The sequence below is a fragment of the Anolis sagrei genome, chromosome 3 (assembly GCF_037176765.1).
Source record: "Anolis sagrei isolate rAnoSag1 chromosome 3, rAnoSag1.mat, whole genome shotgun sequence".
NCBI classification, from domain to species: domain Eukaryota; kingdom Metazoa; phylum Chordata; class Lepidosauria; order Squamata; family Dactyloidae; genus Anolis; species Anolis sagrei.
In genome coordinates, this window is record NC_090023.1 from 157062870 (window position 1) to 157088725 (window position 25856).

At 39.8% G+C, this 25856-nt stretch overlaps 1 protein-coding gene across 1 annotated transcript in view; it reads left to right on the plus strand.

Annotated features, from left to right (window-relative positions):
* Positions 1-25856, plus strand: part of NRG3 (neuregulin 3) — an 830553-nt gene that overhangs the window by 76480 nt on the left and 728217 nt on the right. The gene's annotated exons all lie outside the window — the stretch shown is intronic.

Consider the following 25856-nt stretch of genomic DNA (forward strand, 5'->3'; position numbering starts at 1 on the left):
TGCTAATATAGCCATTCAGTATTTTAATTCTTTGTTTTGTAAGGTCAGGAAATAAGCCAGATACTACCTTTCAAACCAGTACATCTGGACAAGCATCTTTGAAAGGTCCAAACCACACTTTTTCACTACTTAAGAGATGTGAAGGACTAAAAAGAAATGCTGAATACATTTCTGTAACATGTTTTGCTTTTTTTTCTTTTTTTTTGTATTTCAATTTTTTCAAGTACAAAGTTTTTCACAAAAACCTTATGCAATACAACATATATGTGTGTCTGTCTGTATCTCTCTCTCTCTTTCTGCGTATGTGTTTGGATTTTCCAAATGCCAGGAATTTCACAATACAAAATCTAAATAATTAGACTTTTTTGATTCTGGGGACCCAGCATTGACCTTGAACGGCATTATTATAGTTCCTGAAACATCCCTCAACCCCTAGATATGTTTCACTCTGTCCCTGAAAATAAAATGAGGGGAGAATTCTCCTGGATTTTTTGGGGAGCCCCCCCCCAACCCCCCCCCCCCCCCAAATAAAATCATTCCTAGATATCTCCTAAAATGGGCACATCACCTCTGGGTAAAGCATGATATAATAGTAGATTGTTCAAGCATGACATGGCAGCAATTGAACAATAAACAGTCCCATGCAGGCACACAGAGTCTAGTAGAGAAGAGAAACCAAGCCTTTTAAGGTACATAAAAATATATGTCCTTTATCACATTTTATCTATTATTTATTCATTAACAAATAGATGCTCTAATGGAAACAAGAGGGGGAAAAGGGGGGCTGCAGGTCAGAATGATACAGGAAGACAGTCAGTTAGGTTAAGGGAGCAAAAGGGAAATCTGCAAGCAGCCAAACTAGAAATGATTCCAGACTTTCTGTTTATCTGAGTATACTAGCGAGCAAAGTATAGAAATGCAATTAGTTGCTCATTCTAATAACCTCCCCCTCACAAAGAAAAAAAATAGTTGAAAACCTAAACCGCACTTGTGTTTTGTTTTTGTTTTTGCCGTGTTGTGGCTCTAATGCAACTAGGATCTTATCAGGTCACTGGGGGAGCGAAGGGAACCATCATGCTCTGTTGTCTACCATAGGAGTCAGTCCTCCGCCTTCCCATAACATTTCCTCATCTGTTCCCACTTCCTCTTTGCCTCCTGTTGTCCTGTTCAATGTGGAGTTGAGTGTACTCCTGACTCCTCTGAGCTCCACTGCTGCAACCCTGCCAACACGGATCCCCACAGAGTCCCACCAAAAGTAGCTCTGCATCATATGATAGACTCCAAGCAGGTCTATGCTGACAATGGAGAGAAGTGGGGGGAAGACTCTTCTCCTGCTTCATCTGATTAGATCCTTGGTGGTATACATAATCTAATGTGTGTCTGTATACAGGAGTATTTTGGATTTTGTGGAAACTGGAATTCCTTATCTTCTAATGCAATGACAAATGATCCCTGAATTGACTTACGATTTTGTTCTGGCCCTATAATTTGAATCAGAGATCAATCACAGATATCCAAACAACATCCAGTGACTTCTGGTCCTTAACTCAAGGCAAACTGGGTTAACCCAGTTTTGCCCCTTGTTAAGCAAAGTCAAGGAATGCTATGGAGTGCTGCCCTACTCTTGAAGGTGAGTGTGGACAGAATAACCTGTTCTAAACCAAACCAGTCTGCTGTTCACATGAACTGGCACTACCACCTTCTTTTCCTGCATGTAACAGTACAAGGAAAAAGAATATTGGTTTTGCATTATACACAAAGACACCACCATCTCTTCAGCACATGTCCACAGAATTCCAAAGAGGTCTGGCTGTTGCTGGATTCCTTTGTTGACATCAGCAAAGGTGCCTGGCAATGGCCAGGTTCTCTCTCAGAGCTCTGTGTTCAGTTGGCAGCAGCAACAGGGACAACAATGGTAGTCTGGTGGGTCTGAAACAAGTTCAACCCACTGGACAGTCTGGACTCTGCTATGGTGCCATTCTTGTATGGATACAGACAACATAGCTGCTTCTGGTCAGTCATTTTGTGTTTCTAAAATAGAAAAATAAGTTTGGGACTGTCATGAATATTGGTGCATTCCTCTCCATTTTCTTCAAAAAATGTTTTTTTTCTGGAAAAAATTGAAACTGCTTTCACATGGCTTCAGAATTCTGGACATTTTACATCTATGGTTATTTCTTTTAATATAGATTTTACTTTAAAATGCATTTCCTGGAGTGTATAGAAGGATATTTGGCTTACCTTAATCATCTATAGGCTGAAAATAATTTGTGGGGGGAAATGGCAAAATTTATGCGCAGAGACCATGGGTCATGGGTAAGACCTTAGTGAACTAAACTTTGTTGAGGATATAAAGAGTTTAGGGGTGCAGACATAGGAAGAATTGCTCTTTACCTACCACTCCATTATAACTTTCCATGCCTATTTCTACCACATCATTCTTTCTTGGTTGTAGTTGATTCCTTTTATTCTTTCCCTTGTAAATTGTTGTCTCCTGTACTAGCTGTCTATGTCCTAAAGCAGACTGGATGAAACAAAAATACTGCCCTTTCTGATGGCTGTCTAGCTGCCAATACTCCAGTTTCTGGGTCCAGTTCCAAACTGCAGTTAATCAATACTGTGGACACTGCCTCAGCCTTGAACTGGTTCCTGGAGTGTTTGTGTGGGTACTGCACAACAAAACAAGTTCATTTTAATCTACTTCCAAACTGGATTATAAGGTACCAGATGATTGTGGACAGGCCCGTAGCAAGGATTTTGTTTTGGGGGGAGCTTAGTTTGATTCGGGGGGGGGGGGGAGCTGAGTCTGAGTGAAAGCGGGTTTACCCTAGCAAACCTTTTGTATCGTTATCACAATACCCCCATGCATATGGGATATATTGAGCATGGTGATCAGATCATGATAGGAATAAACATAACATTTTAAATAATGTACCAGTAAGGCCTTCTTGCGAACCACCATGAGAAATTCGGGGGGGGGGGGGCTACATGCCTGATTGTGGATTACTGTGTCTTGTCCTACATATTTTCTTGCATGTTCTCACCCAATGGGCCTGCGATTGTGGTAGGATGAAAACAAAACCTTCTGAAGATCTATCTCATGTGAGGAGATAATGTGATTTCAGATCATATTTCATAGTTGACCCTCCTTCAGTGTCCGTTCTACAGGGATACCCGTGCCAGGCTTATCTTACCCTTGATAGACAAGCACCCAGGCCATTCAGGACAATTTTATACCTCCCTGCTACTTGCGGATACTAATTCAGCTACAACCTACAATGTCGCAAAGTTTTGTGCAGCAGCATACAAAATCCGCCAGGGAATGACTAGTTCCAAAAGTCAACTGTGTGTCCAGTAATCATCTTCCCTGAATCTACAATTTGGTGATGGATCTGGGCATTGTATGTTTTTACCCTGTTTCCCCTTCTGCTCCCTCACCCATATTGTGTTTTTAGTAGTTGTATTTATATTTTTAATGTACCAAACATGCCAGGTTTGTATGGAAACGTGACACTATTTCCTGTGCTGGTCAATGACCGAAATAAATGTTTTGATTTGACCCTCCATATATGCAGTTTTATTGTGAATTTGATTAAAATATTCCCTTTAAGAATATCTACATTCTACAGTGTGACCTTGTAGTCAATATCTGGTGGAAACCAACCATAAAGCCATGCTATGTGATATGGAGATTTCTGCACAGAAGTGTCTGGTTTTAATTTGTGATTTTCATTTTATCATGCTCCTGTGCCCCAAACTTCCTATAGGTGGAGGGACAAATGTGTTTCTGAAATACCCCTTCCCCACAGAAACTCTGCTCTCATTTCAGATCCGGGTTAAGATATATTTGCCCAAATACTCAAGGGTGCAATGCTTGCATGCACTTAATTTTTTTATTCCAGTCTTCTTGTTCTTGCTTCTTGTTCTTGTGGTAATTTAATGTATTATTATACTGTGGCTTATTTTGTTTTTAATATTTTGGATATGCCATCCAAATGCACCAGGACTTTAAAAAAACAAAAACAAACCCACACTTCTGTTTTAAATGCGCCTGTTTTTAAGCTATCAAAAGATTCCTTTTTAAAAAAGAAATACTTTTCCGTGAATGGCCTAAGTTCTCATTGATAGGTTCCAAACCTCTATGCCATGCTATTGTGAGTTAAATTTCAGAGTGCAGAACAGATGCTTTAGTGCAGTAGTTCTCAACCTGTGGGTCCCCAGGTGTTTTGGCCTACAACTCCCAGAAATCCCAAGCAGTTTACCAGCTGTTAGGATTTCTGGGAGTTGAAGGCCAAAACATCTGGGGACCCACAGGTTGAGAACCACTGCTTTAGTGCTTATAAATACAGCCATACAGACACTGAAATGTCACTGCAGTATTTCTTTTCAACCCCTGCGTCTCCATATGGCAAATGGAGCTGAATGTGCTTTGAATTACAGATTTTCTACAAGTGTAGGAGTGTGGGTGGGTGGGTGTGTATCCATACATATGTAAGGCACACCCTGCTTCAAATGTCCACGCAAAATAGGCTGTTCCAGAATAAATGAATATAATTTATGAAGCTCCTTTGGTGCAACACTTTATTAGGAAAACCCTAAGCTGAAATATTTCTCCTACACACTTGTCATGAAAAAAATATGAATTACTTACCTGTATAGTAGACTCTCAGTTAGCCAATCACCATGGGGATAGGTAGATGCTAGATAAATGTAATTTCTGGTTGCTTGAAAGTTACTAATAAAAATAGGCTTAATTAATACTATACTCCAAACAATACAATACTATACACTCTATGTTGATTTGATATTAACATTGAAATATAGTACTTGAAAGCAAATTAAGACAAATCAAGACAAACATAATGTAACATGGTTTTTCTGATTCATAAAAGCAGTTTTGTGAATGCAGAATGCAATTTTAGTTTTAAAAAAATGGTTGCATGAGAATTTTGATTTTTTGAGTTTCGGTTTACTGACTGTTTACTATTTCGTATTCTTAGGGGCTTAAATACCCCAAAGACACCAGACCCTATCTGATATTAAAAGCTAAGCAACATCAACTCTTGTTTGTACTTGAATGGGAGACCACCAACAAATACCATTTCAGAGGAAGGAACTTGCAAAAGCAATATCATTTGTGCAGGTACAACTGCACCAGGAGCTCCAATTTTGTTTGCTTTGCATTTAATGTTTGTTATAGTTCTAAGTTTCAGGGACTCTGCAGATAGGTGGCTTCTTTTGGCTGCAATCATAGGGCAAGCCACCTGTAAATTATAGTTAGGTTCCCTGGTCCCGCCCCCTTTTTGGGCTTTAGAGGGAATAGGAGCCATTTTGAGTTCAGTCCACACAGAGAAGCCTTTCACACAGGACATAAAACCAAGAGCTCCTGTAGAAAGCTTCGTCTCCCACAGCTTTGCCAGGGATATACAGCCCCACGGCTTGGCCGAGGATTATACAGCCCTACAGCTTCTTTGCTGAGGGACTTCAGCCAGCCATCACCGAAACCTGAACTCCTTTTCCCCTGGAAGTCTACAAAGCTCTGCTTGGTAAGGGTCACTCGCGGAAGCCAGAAGCAGTTGGTACCGGGTGCAGGGGCTCCACGCCAACAGAGGCAAAGACAGACTGCCCAGATTAGAAGTTAAGGATTTCCCCATTAGTTACAGTTATGAAGATAGTGCCTGTTCCCTGTGGACAAGATTGAGAGAGAGCCAATAGACTGTTAAGAAAGCCTTAAAGTACCTGTTTGTTTTCATTAATAAAGAACTTTGTTGAACTTTTAAGCAATCTAAAGACTCTGTTTTAAGGAAACCCAAAGGCCTTTAATCTGAGGCAGCCCTGGCGTCCCGTTGGGCACACAGAATTTATGTCCTGTCTACAGTCTTATGCACAGGCCCAGCGTGTGATAGCACATCATTTGTTTAAGAAATTCATAATGTCATCATAAGTCAACAGGTGACTTAAAAGGCACATCCACAAGTACACAAGATCCTCCTTGGAACATTTTAGAACCATTAATTAATTCTGAACATTGCAGCAAAAATTGTAATATTTCTAGAACTTCTTTTAAAAAAAAGAAAAATTGAATGCCCCTTGAAAAGATACTATTGATATGGTGGGATGGTGAAAAAGGGGACACTGTAAAATCAGATACATGTTTACTGGAGAAAATGGGATTGTAGTATTATTCTGCAGCAGTATAAAAAGAGAGTTCGTTTAAGGATGTCAATATGCATATCTCAAAACTATTTTCTGTGGATGTTTCATTTAATGCACTGCTTTTGTTATCTTCAGTAGCATTTTATGTTGAAATTCACTTCTTACCATTTTGGTATTTATTGGGGTGTTCAACAGAAGCTCCATTTCTTTTGAAATGCAAATTTTGTAGCTACAATTCTCCTTCATCTTTCCCTTCCCTTCTTTAGCTAATGAAGGGATGGCCAAATGTTGGAATATATGTCTGATAGAGTGCCCAGCAATGTTATCCAACCCATGGTTAGTGCAAGGTTAGACATAATTAGGTGAAAACATTGGGCTTTGTTGTTCCTACTCGCCTTTAAATCAGTTCCAATTTATGGCAGCCACAAAGTGAATGTATCATTGGGTTTCTATGGCAAGATTAATTCAGATAGGTTCTTGTGGGTTTTTTCGGGCTATATGGCCATGTTCTAGAGGCATTTTTTCCTGACGTTTCGCCTGCATCTATGGCAAGCATCCTCAGAGGTAGTGAGGTCTGTTGGAGTTAGGAATATGGGTTTATATATCTGTGGAATGACTGGGGTGGGGCAAAGAACTCTTCTCTGCTGGAGCTAGGTGTTTTAAAATTTTAGAGTTTTAAAAAACTCTAAAATTACAACAGCAAAACAGCAGAGAGGAAACAACCAGGCACATCTTAACACCTCTCAACAAAAGATTCCCCCAGGCTCAGACAGGCCTTCAAATGCTAATGAAGGTGGTCAGTTGAAACATTCACACCTAGCTCCAGCAGAGAAGAGCTCTTTGCCCCACCCCAGTCATTCCACAGATATATAAATCCATATTCCTAATTCCAACAGACCTCACTACCTCTGAGGATGCTTGCCATAGATGCAGGCAAAACGTCAGGAAAAAAATGCCTCTAGAACATGGCCATATAGCCCAAAAAAACACCCACAAGAACCTAGTGATTCCAGCCACGAAAGCCTTTGACAATACATTAATTCAGATAGTTTGTCTTTGCCCTCCTTTCAGGCTGCAAGTGTGTGACTTGTCCAAAATCACCCAGTGGATTCACACTATGGTCTCTAGAGTCATAGTCCAACACTCAAACAATAACATCTTGCTGACTGTCTTAAATGAGTTGTCATTATTTTCTCTCTTCCTCCTCCCCAATGAGTAGGACACCACTGTATTTCATTATGATTGCAATTTAACGAGAGATAAATTCACCCCATTAATGATGTACCTGTAATATTCTGTATTACTTTTGTGGCTACATATCTGGGTACTCACAGTTTAGGTGTGGTTATTACTAAAAGTCAGCATCTTGTAGCATTATGGGTAGGTTTTTAAAATGGAATTAGAATTAATCATTCAGTCACTTTGTATCAATAGAAAAACAAAAGTTGCTTTAAAATTTGTAATTTTATTGGATGGGGATGAATGACTGACTTACTATTAATAATTGATTTTTTTTAAAATAATAGCTTTCCAAGCTCTTGGTTAGTCTACTTTTTAAAGTAAATGAGATCTAAAATTTCCAGGCAGTTTAATTTTCCAAGTTGTGAGAGATAGAGATAATCTACATTTCATACATGCACACACATACCTGAGCATAATGTGTTACAGCAGTCTAGAACATGAAAATATGTCGCATACTTACTGTTGTCCATATAATAGTAGACTGTCTATGGTGTCTTGTTTTTCTTGTGTCTATCTCGTTCCAACTTAACGGTTAGAACTTTTTTCTTTTTTGGCATTGTGCTCAAACTTTCCTAGCTGTTCTCCATAATAGTGGAGGCCTGATTTTATTATGCTGACAAAATTATAATTTAACTAGGCTATTTTTGAGGTCATTTACTTGGCAAAATACATTAATGGTCTCTGGACCAGTCTATAGAGAATTGAATGGTTCCCAAGAATTTGAGACACAGATGAGTAAATTCTGGTAACCATAGCAGCGGGAGGAAAATGCTTGCTCCTTGCAAATATCCATCTTGGTATCTAAATATAATACAACCGTCATTATATATATATATATATATATATATATATATATATATATATATAAAAATTACAGTGATCACTCATCATTTAGTATATTATAGTGATAATTAAAATGTCACTGTTAGATGGGTATTCAATGTCTGATTTCACATTACCTGTGTTTATATAGTAGTGATCTGTAATCTTCAGTATACTCTGTGCTTTTATGAAACTATTTTAAACACACACAGAAATACACATCTCAATATAGCAGTGTCTTAACTCTCACAACCTCCGGATCAACTGAGATGAAACTATAGGCTTTTTCTGGATTGCGCTAGAACCGGCATTTATTTACTATATTCATATACCATTCATTTTCTTTTCCAGGTCTGCACAAAATAGGAAGCTATCACATGGGTTGATGCCACTATGAATATAAAACCTAAATCTGTCACAGCGCTTCTGTAAAATAGTGAATCTGTTCAATTGGCAGAGCTTTGAAATTTATTTTAAACCCCCAAAGCAGTTACCATTTGAATTTACAATGTTTTAAAAAGTAACAGTTAACTTTGACATTTCTCAAAGGTAACTGAACATTTTATTTAGTGCAGATGAAAATGCTGCAAGAACAATTAAGATATTTGGTCTCCCCCCGCAAAAATATATATATGAAAGAACCAAAATGGTTAGTTATACCTCAGAAAGGAGTGACATTGTCTTCCATTATAAAACTGGGATCTAGTAGCAAATTTGAGATTAAATAAGAGAAAGAAGTGTACAGTATACACTTTGGTAGACTTAAGATCTTATCACACAAGGCACACAGTGTTTCCCCATGGAGCAGCCTGGGCATCGGTGGTACCACTGTAGAGGTCATTGTGCTGGAAAAGGCAGGCTCCTGAGACGCTGTTGGTGCCACCTGAAAATAGAAAGGAGCCTGGGGCACTGATGGTGGTACTATAGAGGATAAAAGAAGGAGCCCGAAACAGTCAGTGCCACATGAGAATAAGCAGGTTTTAACTAGTTTGTGATAGTACTGCAGGAACCACATGTGCCTGTACACTTTCTCAAGGCCAAGCCCCAGCCATATCTACTGGGGTCCCCAGATACTAAGAGGATAATGGAGGATTTAATATTGTTGGCTCTGCAGAAGACTGCTGCTGAGAAAGTGTGGCTTCACACTCATCTGCTGAGTGCCCTGCTGCAACATCTCTGCAGGTAGCTGGGGTACCAGTCAAACCTTCGTAGCACCTACCTGTTGAACCACCAGAGTCCCCTGCTGCTTGGCTGGTCATGCAGTTAATCCCAAAATCAAAACTGCAACTGTCCAATGTAGTAGTAGTCACCTACTGAACAGCAGGTCCCCATTCTTCAAAACAAGTTCAGGACACAACAGCACTTATGTGCTGAAGCACTGGAACCTCCTGTAGTTCAGAAACTGTTGCAGCCCCCATAGTGGCCTCCTGCTGGACAGCAGGATGTCCTTGTAGCTCAGACAACCCCGGTGGTCCTAGGGTCCCCTGATGTTCCCTACCTGTTAATGGCATCACCTGTTTCACAGGCTGAGGTTTAATGCCTATACTAGCAAACAAATGCACCGATGTTGATGGAACCATGACACCTGATACATACTCTGACACATCCTCCACCACCAATGATCCCAATGGTAATTACTGCCATTTCCAGTAATCCACTAGAGACCCTAGGTGAGACAAAACCATGGTGTTAAATGCCTCAATTGAATCTGAAGTCCAGCTCAAAGTCTGAGGAGGGGTACCAGGCCTCCTTTCAGATTCCCCCACTTGTGGCAATATAAAAGCTCCCTCAGTTGCAGCCATGTCCTCCTCAATTGTGGTATCCTGTGGAGGAGGATGTTCAGCCAGGGCTCTCTTGGCATGCCCTTTATCCTTCAGTCCTCCCTGACCCTTCTTGGAAGGTATGCTGCACTAGGAAAAAGTAGAGACAAAGAAGTAAATCCTTAAGTCATGGCCTGTCTGTCAGATGCAATGAAACGGCTGAGTTTGATGGAACAAAATAGCTGACAGAACAAGAAAGTCAGCCTTAACTTCCCCAGCATTAATAGCCCCTAGTCACCATTTCAGAGAGCCTTTGACTAGGGGCTATTAATGCTGGGGGAGTTAATGCTCCAGCCAGAACAGGCCTTCCTCCAAGGAACAGTTGGTACTCCTGCTAAAAGGCCACTCCATGGGAACAAAATACCCAGCAGGGAGCAAAGAAAAAGGATATATGTATGCCAAAAGTACCCCCCCCCCCCAAAAGGGGGCAAAAGGCAAAGGGAGCTACTAGCACTGCCACAGAGGGTGAACCGAAGGGCCCCGCTGAGGGGTGAATCAAGGCAACAGGCTAAAGAGCCCCCACCAAAGGGTGGGACGGCACTGCTAGTGTTGCTGCCACAGAGAGCAAGCCAAAAGGCCCCTCCAAGGGGCAAAATGAGGACCAAGAGGCCCCTTTGGCAAAAGCCAAGGGAGCTGCTAACTCCACCACCAAGGGCACACCGAAAGGCCCTCCAAGGAGGCGAATCAAGGAGGCATATGTGTGTCAAAGTACCCCTGGAAGGGTTAAATGGCACCAATAGCACTGCTGCTGCAGAGGGTGAGCCAAAAGGCCCCTCTGGGGGTAAATGGAGGGTGTACACATGCCTAAGGGCCCCTCAAGAGGGTGAGGCCAAAGGTGCTTCTAGCACCGCAGCCAATGGAGCTGTTGGAGCAGGAGGCAGACAAAAAATGTTGCTTGCCTCATTAACCCCTCCCAGCCCAGTACAAACCAGCCTAGCAAATGTGGGAGCAGGCCCATAGCCAGGATTTTGATTCGGGGGGGGGGGGGGGGCTGAGTTTGATTTGGGGGAACTGAGTCTGAGTGAAAGAGGGTCTACCCTAGCAAACCTTTTGTATTGTTACCCTAATACCCCCATACATATGGGATATATTGGGAATGGTGACCATATCATGATATTAATAAACATAACAGTTTAAATAGTGTACCAGTAAGGCCTTCTCGTGGACCACCATGAGAATTTTTTTTGGGGGGGGGGAGCTGAAGCCCCTATAGCCCCCCCTCCCTCAGCTACATGCCTGTGTGGGAGCCAGTCACACCTAAAGGACAGCCCAGCAGCAGACTGCCTCAGACACGACTGCCTCTCACGTCAGCAACAAGACAAACTGAAAGAGGGAAATGGAGCAGCCTCAACAACTTGTTGCTCCATCCCCTCACATGGATGAGCTGGCAGACAAGCCAACCACAACCAAGTCTGGCTCCTTCATGGGGTCCTTCAAACTACCCCCCCCCCCGGGTGCCTTAAGTTTTGCTTGGCTCTGGGTGGGGCTTCTGGATAAGGCTCTTCCAAATGAGAAGCAAATCCAACAAATCTGTTTCCTATCCTTAAACTGATATCCAACGACTAATATTTTATCCACAACACTTTTTATGCACCTGTCTTATTTACAGCTTTAGAAATGCTCTAAGATGGAGGTTGTTTTGTTAGTTTTAAATGTGAAGCAAATAATTCACATTCTTTGTGTTCAGCAGGTGCTTTGAAGTGCAAAGAACTTCCACCTCCGCTATGGTTCAGACTCAGCATGTGATTTGAAACCTAAGCTTCCCAATAGGTATCAGTCTGTTTGGATCAATTGAGATGTTAATGACTTCTAAAATTGAGAATGTTAGTAACTATATTTGAATGAACAATAATGATTTTTGTATGAGAAGTAGATTACCATGTGCTAAGCTTGATTCAAATGAACAAAGAAAGAGAAGTCATAATGAGAGAGAACATAAATTCAATAAGTAGAAATAAGAGATGTCTTAATTAAAGTGGCCCAACTTCTCTTGGCATTTAGCAATGAATACTTCAAAATTATGGTTAAATAAGGAAATGGTGCCTAATCTAAATAAAAGATTAGCAGTGTGACATAAGTAAGTCTTATTTTGAGTGGGACTTAAGCTGCAATTCTATGCATTGGGAGTCAAATATTTCATACAGTGAATATCTGTAGGATTGTGGAACATTTCCCCCTAGATCAGTGGTTCTCAACCTGGGGTCCCCAGATGTTTTTGGCCTTCAACTCCCAGAAATCCTAACAGCTGGTAAACAGGCTGGGAATTCTGGGAGTTGTAGGCCAAAAACATCTGGGGACCCCAGGTTGAGAACCACTGCCGTAGATACTATTCCTTCAACTCTCACATGGGAATGTAAAGAAGTTCTGACCATTTTTGGTCCTCACCTTTATTCACATGTAGTTGTTACCAATCACATTAATCTGGAACTATCTCAAAAGGCATCAGTCATTTCAGGCTTCTTATGGTACACCCTAAACAGTTTCTTGATACCAGTTACCCTGTGCTGGCACCAAGTGGTTTTTCTCCATAGGTGGAATGGTTTGTTGTGTATCTGCACAAAATGTAAGTTGGGGCGAATAATTATTTTATTTGGGATTTTTAGCAGGCAAAGCATAGTATGTACTTTAAGATCATTCCATGAGAGCAAAGCATAATGCTTAGTCTTGGAAGCCTTTCACAATTGGACAGAATCCCCTCACCAGTATAACCATGTCCAATTATGTGGCTGTGACATCTGGAGAATCCGTGCAAATTGAGTATGCACCGTGGAGCACTTCCATACATTTTCTTCAACTTGACACATGGCAAAGGTCCAGAGATATTTTGGCAGACAAGGTGGTGTGGAAAGCATTTCATGGCTTGAAAACAAATTATTTCATACTATTGTGTGTTCTTTATCTGGACCATATTGCTGACCTTGTACAGACAAGTAGTATTAGATAAGATGGGAAGTGTTTGTTTTAGACATGTCATTTGTTTTCAGGCATGCTATCTCACCAGCTCAGTTGCCTCTGAATTGTCCCCTCCTTCCTACCCTGTAATTTGTTGCTTTTGTGTGCTGTTATTGTTTTGTTGCATCTTTCTGTTTCTTTGACACAACTTTGGGGCATGTGGTCTGGGCTGTGGATCCAGTTTGTTTGGTTCCTCCCCTCTTCTGGTGTGTGTGTGTGGGGGGGGGGGGTGAGGAGGGATGTCCAGGTGGCTGCTAGGCGGTACGGCAATGGAGGTGTTCTGGGATGGAACTATAATAATGATGGTGGTGGTGATGATGATTATAAACATTATTTTTGTATCCTTCCACCTTCTCCCCAAAAGGACTCGGGTCAGCTAACATGGGGACAAGCCTGATCAACACAATTTAAAATATGACACAAAATTAATAAAACAACATCACAAAACAGTATAAAACAACCATCAAACAAACAACCAATGGCCTGACATAGTAAACAATTACTGGAAGGGAACCTGCACTGTAACCCATATCATTTCTTTGGCATCAGTCAGTGGCAGGCTATCAGATTTCTTTTAAATCCTTTTAAAATGCCTAAGACATAGTATCTCACACCAAAAACTGATAGTGGACCACACAATCCTTATTCTTTGTGTGCTATGTTTGAAGCATTGGATTATAGTCTGCTGCCTTGAGGCAGAAAGCATATCGACAGCTATGATACAATTCTTTGAACAGTGATACAAATAAGTAAATCTAATTTAATTTCAAAATTACAACCAAATTCTCAAAAGATGAAGGTTAAGCAAATCACCATCATTTATCAGAAATATCATTTATGAAATTACTCACCAGTCAGTTTGGCATGGGATAAGTCTACGTAACCATCACTTAATCCTGTTGAATGAGAATCAACGTATTCGGGCAAATATTTAACAAAGTTAAATGATAGCATTATATAAAGGTAAGCTTTCTGAAGGATATATGGGGGAGGGATCATATAAACATAGTATTGGTCCAAAATGGTTGAAGAAAAAGTCATTTTTCTTATATAAGATAGTATTGGTCCAAAATGGTTGAAGAAAAAGTCATTTTACAATATCATGGCAATGGATAATAAAGGATATATTAATAAAATTATCAATGCAAAGAAAGTTTTGTCATAGCATGACTTCAAGAATCACACATTTATTTGTTCAAATGTTCTTTATAAAAGGAAAGCTATGCCTTTGTCTTCATTCAGTGGTGGTTGCTCGCCTCTCACAAATACTGTTTCCCTGTGCTATCAAAGTGTAATTTGCGAGAATGTTATTTTGCTCTCCATCTTTTTTCCTAGTCTAAACAAAATTGAAACAATATCTTACATGCTTTAACACAGTTATGCTATGAGGCAGAGATGAAATCTCTTGACATATCTAATAGCAGGAGTCCTTAATCACTACAAATGCAGAAAGTTGCTTTTTACCTTTGCAGTCTACTTTAATGGGGGATCTTTTTTTGCATTCAACAGGTTGTGCATGAGATAGCAAATAGCTAACACATTCTGTTTCCTCCAAACCACCATATCATCATTCTGTAACTACAGAATATATTCCCTTTCCAGTGAGATATCTTCTCTTGCCAGGGACTCTGCATCTCTTTGTACATAGTCACATCAATACCAGCCACATTGCACACTAGGTTTCAACTGAAGATTAATCCTGACAAGACAGAGGTCCTCCTGGTCAATTGCAAACCAAATCGAGGTATAGGGTGGCAACCTGTGCTGGATGGGGTTGCACTCCTCCTGAAGTCACAGGTCCGCAGTTTGGGTGTCCTTCTGGACTCATCACTTACGCTTGATCCTCAGGCGTCGGCGGTGGCCGGGAGGGCCTTTGCACAATTGAGACTCGTGCGCCAACTGTGACCATACCTTGTGAAGGCGGATCTGGCCAGGGTGGTCCATGCCTTAGTCACCTCCAGATTGGACTACTGTAACACACTCTACGTGGGGCTGCCCTTGAAAACGGCCTGGAAATTTCAGTTGGTTCAACGGGCGACGGCCAGGCTGTTAACTGGTGCTCCTTACAGAGAGAGGCCAACCCTCCTGTTCAAGGAGCTCCATTGGCTGCCATTCATCTTCTGGGCTCAATTCAAGGTGCAGGTGCTTACCTACAAAGCCCTACATGGTTTGGGACCCACCTACCTGCGTGACCGCATCTCCGTATATGAACCCACATGATCTCTTCGTTTATCTGGTGAGGCCTTGCTCACGATTCCACTGGCATCGCAAGTGCGATTGGTGGGAACGAGGGACAGGGCCTTCTTGGTGGTGGCCCCACGACTCTGGAACTCCCTCCCCAAGGACATCAGGTACTCCCCAACACTGGCAGTCTTCAGAAGGAACTTGAAAACATGGATGTTCCAGTGTGCCTCCCCAGATTAAGGAATCCCAAGCAATGTCCCTAATGCACTTTATGAGAGAGTTAGAATTGTCTGCACACGCTTTTATTTCCAAAATATACATCCTACCTCACCTAGACATGCCCAGCATTTTTAGAATTTTAACCATTACATTTGGCCCTGCCACAGGTTTTTAATAGTGTCGTGTTTTTGTTAATGTTCTGCTTTGTTATGAATTATTTATTTTTGCATTGTATTGTTGTTGTGTTTTTGCTACTGATGTACTTTGGGCTTAGCCTTTTCTAAGCCACACCGAGTCCTGCGGGAGATGGTAGTGAGATTCAAATAAAGGATTATTATTATTATTATTATTATTATTAGGTTTCGTTTGCAATTTAACCACTATCCATTTGGGCAGCCACCAAAATGCACTCGTGAAAGTCAGCTGTAGCTATTGACAGTCTGTAGAGCTGTATAATCTTTATCACTGGGGCTTTTGTGTTGTGTGAAGCTTCTGGATTTTCCATGTTTGCCTTAAATACTGGTGGCTGGTTTTCTCTTTGTCTCCTCAACATAACAGTGTCTTTTGCTTGCTGAAATACTTCTAATGTTTCTCTTATTGGGAACTAGCATTTTTCATAAACATGTCAGGGACTTGTACCATATTTTTGTGCATTGGCTACAACTTTTCTTTTCTATCCTGGACACTTTTTGTGGAACAGCAGTTGATGTTTACAAGACCATCACTGGCTGGTAGATCATGGTGCTACCACATTCTTTGTCTAGGCTTTCAACTGAGACCTTCAGCTCCTGTGGTAACCTCAGAAGTCTCAGGGTTAAGGATTGGCTTTATTAAATAGATGGTCTTCATCTTTCTTTCCCTATTTCTGCATATGCTTGCAGAGTCTTGTACACGCACACTCTGCTATCAATTTAAGGAGGAAATTGTGAATCCAATAAAAGACATTTCCTCCATGAAAGCTTAGGTTGTAAAAAAAATTATTATGTTTGCGATGCCATGGGATTCTTCATTCTTTCGAATACGGCAGAATGCCACAGCTTTTCATCTGGAATTTATGTTGGAATTTACTTATCCTGTCAACCTAAAAATATGTGTTTGAATCCTGGATTTATTTACTATAGAGTTGTAAAAATTGAAGGAACTCTTAATAAGCTGTTTATGAGGTTAGTAGCTCTTCAGCATTACCTGAACTAAAAAAAAAATGAAATTCCTTGATATACCTGAAATACATCTCCTATAGGGTGACAGGGAAATCGTCAGTTAAACTTTCAATGCACTTAGTACAAAAAAGGAAGCCCTCAAAGAGCATATCTACATAATGTATTAGTTCTAGTAACTAGATATAAAATGGTAAAGGTCTAAAGGTCATCTGTTTGTAAGGTGCTTTTTAATATTGCAGTTGCATCTTTTATTGCTTGTGCTGAAACCAGGTCAGATATTTATTTATTTATTTTAGAAAAAATATATATCTCAAACACAAAAAGACCTATATGACTAGTATATACATGTTTGATTGAATGCATAACTTGGACACCAACTCAGCATTCTCTAAAATAATGGTTTTCTTTTTCATGCTCAGTTTACTTTAATGAATGGAGAAAAATGAATGTAGAATGGAAATATAATAATAATAATAATAATAATAATAATAATAATAATAAACCTTTATTTGTACCCCGCTACCATCTCCCGAAGGACTCGGTGTGGCTTACAAGAGGCCGAGCCCAAATACAACAATAAAACAACAACAACAACAACAACAATATAGCAAAATAAATAAAAAACAAAGCAATAACATTAACAACACACAATGACGCAATTAAAAACTATGGCAGGGCCAAATGTAATAATTAAAATTAAAAAGTGCTGGGCATGACCAGGAGAAAAGGGTAGGTGTTTGGAGAGGGATGGGTTTGCAGATATCCTGAATCTCTGATAAAGTGTGTTGGGGACAAAATGCTTGGAGTTTCCTTATTCTGGGAAGGCACACTGGAACAACCACATTTTCAAGCTCCTCCTAAAAATTGCCAGAGATGGGGCTTGCCTAATGTCCTTAGGGAGAGAGTTCCAGAGTCGAGGGGCCACCACCGAGAAAGCCCTATCCCTCATCCCCACCAGTTAGTTAGTTAGGCGATCCCTCGTTGGACGAGTAAGATGGTCTTCCATCATGGGTTTCCTTGTGGGTCCGTAGGTGGCTGTGGAGCCCTATTCTTGCTCTGCATCTTCTTCCGCAGTGAGGGCATTGGTTTCCAGGTGGAAGGCGGTCCCGTTCAGGGTGGGCTTGACGCGCCTTCCTCCTGGCACGTTTCTCTCTTTCACCCTCCATTCGTGCCTCCTCGCTTGTGATGCAGGTGGGGTCGTGAGTAGGGACTCTCCAGATGAATGAAGAGATCATGTGGGTTTGTACACAGAGATATACGGAAGAATATAAAGAAAGAATCATGAAAATTGAAAGATAATTGCATGCCAGTTTCTATTTCAATGTTTGACCTGTAAATTAGATTAGTTGATATTAAAATATAACCCAAAAAAGTTCATTATCCTTCTAATAAATCTGCTTGTCAGTGGTAATCAGTTAGGTTACGATGGTCATTCCTGGTTCTCAGTTTGATCCAGAACTTCTGATTGTTACTTTTGGGGACTATACGTTTCATAATCTTCCATAAAACCCAGTTATTCTATCTGGGGGATTCTGGGAGTAACACGAAAACTAAACCAAAACAAATCACCTCAAGCTTTATTTTGGCATGCTAGCTAAAGTTGCTTGATGGATGGATTAGTTCTTTGACTTTGATTAGTTCTTTGACTGATTGACTTCGCTTATGTTGTGGTTGCAGCTGTCTGAACAAAAGTATTGTGTTAGGACCTTTTCACTGAGGAACCTATAATATATTTTATCTCGTTTATTAATATTTTGTGCAAATTTGTTTGAAGATTAATGTTAAATGCTGGATATATTTTTCTTTCAGAAGTCTGTGCCAAAGCAATGCTATGTCATAGTGCAATGTTAACCCTTGGAATTTGATGTTTCCAGAAATAACAGTAGTCTTTGTTTGATGGAAAAATAAGTTGATCAGACAAACTCTAGGGAAACATGGCTTCCTTCTCCTAAGGCTCAGGATTTTCACAGTTCTTGCCCTCTGGTCTCTATTAAAAATATTCCTGCATTTTAGAATTGTACTTGCTGAGAGCTGCCACTGGTTTCCAGTTCTTGATCTATAAATACATGACATTTTGGACAGGACTTGAGATGTCTTTTATAACCAGCCAAGAAAACAGGAACCCTTCCTTCCATATATATCTGCAATTTGGCAAGTTTAGTCCCTGATCGAGCAGGTGTGGATGTTTGCATTAAAGGTTCATGCCAGCAGGACAGGAAATACAAAAACAAGCAATAATGCAGAAGAAAAGCGAAAAACATTCAGATCTTCTGTTCAAAGCAGCAGGAAAGAAAATGAATGAGAATAAAAAACAAACCAAGCATGTAATAGTAAATCAATCAGTAAAAGAATTTTCTAGTAATAATAGAACAATAAAATGCATGGGGTTTTTTCCCCAATAAGAGAAATAAATGCAATTAAAAATATTCCAGTTTCATTCTTGTAAATCTTATTAAATATACTGTAGTTGGGAAACCAACCAAATACAATCTTGTTATTTCAAAAAACTCACAAGTCATAATCCTCTTATATACAGTGTAATACAAAGTGAGCCTTTGCTCAAAGATGATTGTCACTGAATTCATCTATGACCTTGATGGCCCTACTGAGGTCTTTTTAAAGCTTGTGTTACCTGATTTATGTTATATATAGCATTGTTCATTTTTCTTATGACTTAAAATTTGCAAATAATTGTTCTCCTTCCACCCTCTTTATACCTCCACTGTCCAAGAAATCAGATTTCTTGATCACATCAAGGTATCCTTTGGCAGTTCTGTTGAAGATCCTGGGTGGGAGAAAGAATTCTTCTCTGCTAGAGGCAAGTGTGAATTTTGCAATTGGCCACCTTGATTAGCAACCAGGCAGCAACCCACCAGGCTTTGAAGCTGCAAGTCCATTAAACACGAATCAAGGTGGCCAATTGACACTTACCTCCAACAGACAAGACTTCTTTCTCCCACCTTGGACATTCCATGGATATATAAACCTCACTTGCATAGTTTCCAACAGACATCACAACACGAATCAAGGAACATGAAAGGCACTGCAGACTACTTCAACCAGAGAAGTCAACCATAGCAGAGCACCTGATGAACCAACCTGGACACAGCATTTTATTTGAGAACACAGAAATGCTGGACCACTCTCACAACCACCATGTCAGACTACACAGAAAAGCCATTGAAATCCACAAGCATGTGGACAATTTCAACAGAAAGGAAGAAACCATGAAAATGAACAAAATCTGGCTACCAGTATTAAAAAACTCAAAAATTACAACAGCAAAACAACAGAGAGTAAACAATCAGGCACATCAAATCACTCTTAATAAAAGATTCCCCCCAGGCACTTCCAAGCCATTAAATACTAATCAAGGTGGTCAGCTGAAACATTCACACCTAGCTCCAGCAGACAAAGGTCCTTTGTCCCACCCTGGTCATTCCACAAATATATAAATCCATTTTCCTACTTCCAACAGACCTCACTACCTCTGAGGATGCTTGCCATAGATGCAGGCGAAACATCAGCAGAAAAATGCCTCTAGAACATGGCCATATAGCCCGGAAAAACCTACAACAACCTAGACATCACAACCTCTGAGGATGCCTGCCATAGATGTGGGTAAAATGTCAGAAGAGAATTCTACTGGAACATGGCCATACAGCCTGGAAAACTCACAGCAACCCAATGATTTTGGCCATGAAAGCTTTCAACAACAAGGAATTATTTTTTCTCACCTTTAATTGATGAAAATGCCCTCCAGAGGACATTTGGGGGTAAAGAGTATTATTTTTTTTTCTTTTGGGGTAGGTTTGGTGCACAGATGTTCTCTTGGAGCAGTGCTTCTCAACCTTGGATCCCTGGATGTTTTTGGCCTACAACCCCCAGAAATCTCAACCAGTTTACTAGCTGTTAGGATTTCTGGGAATTGTAGGCCAAAAACAGCTGGGGACCCCAGGTTGAAAACCACTGTCTTGGAGGGAGAGGCTAATGTTCCTTCCTCTCATTCCACAACTGCCCATTCCTAAATTCAACTTAATAATCTTAAATCAATAGAAAACTTTTGCTTTGTCAGGTTTCTTGACACATTTAATACAAGTTTTGGGGCATTTTAAAATAATACGTTTTAAAATATTTTTCCATTATCCATAACCATTCAATAAGATTCTTGTGAGTTTTTTCGGGCTATAGAGCCATGTTCTAGAGGCATTTCTCCTGACGTTTCGCCTGCATCTATGGAAACGTCAGGAGAAATGCCTTTAGAACATGACCCTATAGCCCGAAAAACCCCACAAGGACCTAGTGATTCCAGCCATGAAAGCCTTCGACAATACATTCAATAAGATCTCAAACCAGAGGACATCTCCAGATCCATTACTATATTACCTCGCCTTCCACCTAGAAATGCCATTTATTGCACATGAGACATCCTGAAGTACTTCTTGTGTTTACACCCATGATTGTCCTTCCAGTGCTTTTGAGTGCTATTCTCACTACAAAAATGTGAATTAGACATGTTTCTGAAAATCCACTAAAATGATCACACAATAAGGATAGTGGCATTTATGTTTTAAATCCAATGGAAAAATGAAAACTGTTTGTTCAGCCCTAGGAGACATCTGTCAGATTTCTTTCCATCAATGCAGGCTGGTATCTTTTTTAGTTTGTGCGACACAGACGTTATGTGATGAGTGTACCAAATCATATCCAGTATTTACAGGCTATTTTTATTCTTAGCACACCACAGCCTATGATTTCTTTCATTGTCTTGCCACCATTTCTGCAACAATTACCTGCATGGTTTTCACTCTGACTTAACTGTTTTTGTACAGCACAGCTGTGTTCCACAGACATAGTAGATAGCCAGACATATCTGACTGCTTTGTTCTTTTTGAACCTTCACACACAAATGTGAGCAGGTTGATCTGTCTAAACATTGAAAAACCCCTTTTATGCTCTAAAACATAATGGCAACCTGTGACCTGGTCAGAATTTTGTCTGTTGAGAAGATTTATCTGGACTCTGGCTCCCTATCAAATAATAAAAAAATATTTATTTATACCCTGCTTTTCTCTCATAAAGAGACTCAAAGCAGCTTCCAACATATTAAATACAGAACAAAACAACAGCAATTAAAACATATATAAAACATATAAAACATAAATATGCATTTTAAAGACATAGCTTTAAAAACGAGCTTAATACCATAAGGGGAGGCCCTTCTCTCATTCCCCTACCCTTGCAAGCGTGATTGGTGGGGATGAGAGACAAGGCCTTCTCTGTGGTGGCCCCCTGACTGTGGAACACACTTCCTGCTGAGATCAGGTTGGCCCTTTCCCTCTTGTCCTTTAGAAAAAAGCTTAAATCTTGCCTATTGGACCAGGTATTTGAGTAGCAGGTGCAGCATTAATAGTGTATACTATTTCCTTGATTGACAACGGACAGACCTCGGACTATGACTTTGAATGTGGATTTCGATTTGGTCTTGGATTTTTAATGTTTTAATTTATTGTTTAGTCAATGTTTTGATTTCAATTTTATTGCTATTTTTTTGGGCATCTAATGACTGCCGATTGTAAGCTGCTCTAAGTCCCTCTTCAGGGGTGAGAAGAGTGGGATATAAATGTCCGAAATAAATAAATAAATAAATACATACATAAATAATATGTTAACATAGTCTTGTCAGATCATATTGCACTTCACTCCAGTTGATAAAAATTAGCCTCCCTGGCAGGTTTCTTTGCTGAAGGCTTGCCCAAACAGAAATGTTTTCAGCTGCTTTTTCGAGGAAGAAAGACAGGGAAGAAATGAGAATGCTAAGCTAAGCACGCCATCCATTTTAATACACACATTATGAATCATTGCCCATCCCATCTCTTGTAAGGAAGATGGGTTTGTTTTAGTGTTCACATTCTGTTAATCTCTCTCTGGTTCGTGTACAGTGCAGTACAAATGGTGTTTGCTTGAACGTAATGTTTACTCTGTGTACAAACATTCCACAGTCCCTTTTACAGAGATAGGGAAACCCTGACTCTCCAGAAAGTGTTGAATAACAGCTGCCAACTTTCCTGCCTATTGACCATGCTACGTGAATTTGAGATGATTGGTATTCAAGAACTTTTGAAGGACCACAGTTTTCCTATCCTTCCTTTACCAATTTTACTCTGAGACTTGCAAGGAGTTGAATTGGAGGGAGGCATATATTCCTGCTAGACTGCAATAGATATTAATATGATGATACACCCTTTAAAATGAAAAGGATTATTTTTGTTGTAGAAAAGAGGAGTGTCTCAGAGGTTATATATTATGATGTGAAAGCTTGAAACCTCCTCCCAAACAGTCAAAATTGGAGTTGTTCAATATAGACAATATGGTCTATGTAGACTATGAGGTGTGCAAATGAAGAATAGAAAAGTTTAGCTATCAGAACACAATATGTCCCAAGAGTTCCCTAACTGTTCATGAAATATCCCAGCAGAATTGCTAGAAGTTCAGCTTGGGACACTTGTAGTCAATCTCATGAAGGCACTATTTTGGACTAATATTGTGCTGACTCTATTGCAGTGGTTCTCAACCTGGGGTCCCCAGATGTTTTTGTCCTCCAACTCCCAGAAATCCTAACAGCTGGTAAACTGGCTGGGATTTCTGGGGGTTGTAGGCCAAAACACGTGGGGACCCACAGGTTGAGAACCACTGCTCTATCGGAATATAGAGTTCAGCACCACGGATAGTTCCTTGGCAAAGTCAGTGATGTGAAAGCCATCATGTATTTTTATCCCAAATAAAGAAGAAATGACAAATGCAAAATACTGATATAGTTTGTTGGTCCCTCTAACTGAGTAGCACCCACCTGATAGGTAAAATCTTTACAAGATTCTGGGTTAATATCATCCCCGGGTCTAGTTTTTGTTTTATGGGATTTACAAAAACTAAGATGCTTTGTAGGTATCTTGCAGGCCACTTGTTATCTAACTCTGGTTTTGGAATGAACAATAAAATCGTGGCTACCACTGTTCATTTCATAAATAATAACAACAGCATTTAACAATTGATTTTTGTAAACTGTTGTGAAATTCATTTATTTACTTTATTTCTACCCTGCTCTATCTCGCCCTGAGGAGGACTCAGAGTGGCTTCCAATTTTGGCAATTATTCAGTGCCACAATTACACAAAAACAACAACACATAGCACATTTAACTGTAAAACAATCAGATAACATAGAAATACAATTAAAACAATTAAAGCATGTTGGGACATAGTACCAATCCCATAGTCATCATTCAACTGCTTATGTTGGTACCGTGAGAGTAAATTGCGCTATAATTCTTCTATTCCCCAAATGCCTTGTGCCACAGCCAGGTTTTAAGGTTTTCTTTTCTTCTAAAAATCAGGAGGGAGGAAGCTGATCTAGTATCACTGGGAAGGGAGTTCCACAGCTGAGGGGCCACCACCGAGAATACCCCCTCTCTCGTCCCCACCAACTGCATCAGCAAAGGAGGTTGGGCTGAGAGCAGAATGCCAATTATGATACATATAGTACATGTAGTGGTGAAAAAGCTACTTAGATTTGTTTCTGCCACATTTTTATTTAAATAAAAAACTTTGCTAAATTCCAAGATAGGCAAAATGGAGGCTTTATATATCAAAGAATTCACTACATAAACCACCAGTGTCATGTATCTTCCATATTTCACATGACTGGTAGGAATTCTGTATAAATGACTACAATTCACATAATATTTCAAGTAAAGTAATATTTAGCTGAATTTTCACCAATTTGGGCTAAATTCATTTGTTACTCCAAACTAAAATAGACTTAGAAAAATGTTGTATGAAAGAATGCTGCTACTACTATTAATAAATTTTATTTATACCCCACCCTCTCTCACAGAAAGGACTTGGGGCAACTTACAATCCTATGAATCCTATTAGCCAAATGGGATAAGAATAGGATTAAAAGTCACTTTGGTGTGGACCTTGGAACATATCATTCTCTACTTCCCCAGTATTGGAGACCCTAGCACCTCTCTTTTTTGTTCAGCCAGAAAACCTATTTTCCAGTTTAAAAATGTGAAGTTTCAAAATCCTTTGAAATAGCCAACTTTCCTTGAATACAGCCAGGGAGGTATTAACTGTTCCAGAATGAATTTGCATGCGTGCACATACACATGGCTTCTAGAGGGAAAAAATGTAGTGCTATATCTCTGCCACAGTACTCTCTCCCTTTATTTAGACCATTGAATCAAATGAGATAGTTCTGTTTTTTATTAGTATTTCTAGCAATAACTTTAAGAACATTGTTGTCTCTAGAAAATATATAATGTTGCAATTGTGCAGGCATATATAATGTTAGTGGACAGAATTGTGAGGTTTCATCAATCAATCCCCTGTGTAATATAATTGAAATCCTATCTTCCTTTTGGTTTCTCCTGTTAATTTCTGAATGAGAGCTATGGAAGTGTGGGTGGAAATGCAGTACACCCTCCTGTGTGTGTGGGTATGCCACATGTCATAAAATACAAAGTGTTTCAATTCAAGTAGACTTGCATAATGCCCTTTAAAAATATCATTGCATGTTGTTGTTGCTGTTGTTGTTTTAATGTGTCATTTCAAAAGCTGTTAGAAGATAATATGTCAAATGCATGCAGGTGTTACAAGTGATAACCCTATTCAAAATGTAACAGGGTTATCTCAGACAATTTTGCCTTTCATTTTGAAAGAGCACTTTAACTTTTGTTGCTGTTTATTATTGCTGATAATATTTGACTTTCATCCTCATATGCTGATCCAAAATCTTGCTGTCTGATATCATCCAATAATATATGCTCACTTTTCACTTCTTTCAGTTAGTTTCTGGTGTCTCATGTTTTTAGAAAAATGATGAAAAAATACAAACTGTGGTCGCATTACAGTCCAATATTCTGTAGGTGGAAATTCTCTGCTTTTTAAATACATGTGTTGTGTCATAAGATATCACAGATCAGAGATAAAAAGTCAGTAGAGAAGATATAAAAAATCTTATCCCCATGTCTGATCTCCCAAAGCAGTTACTGTACTCTCATCTCAAGAATGGAAAATGACATGTTGGTGGACAGCAAAACAGATGGACTTAAAGCTAAAAACTACGGCATAGACACCGAGAACCAGGAAGCCCTGGCCCTCAATTTACCAACAGTGCTATAGATTTTGAAGAGGCATGAATAGAGGGTGAAAGGAAAAAAATGTGCCAAGAGAAAGACACATCACGCAATCCCTTGTTAGGACCACCTTCCATCTGGAAATTGATGTTACTGTGAAAGA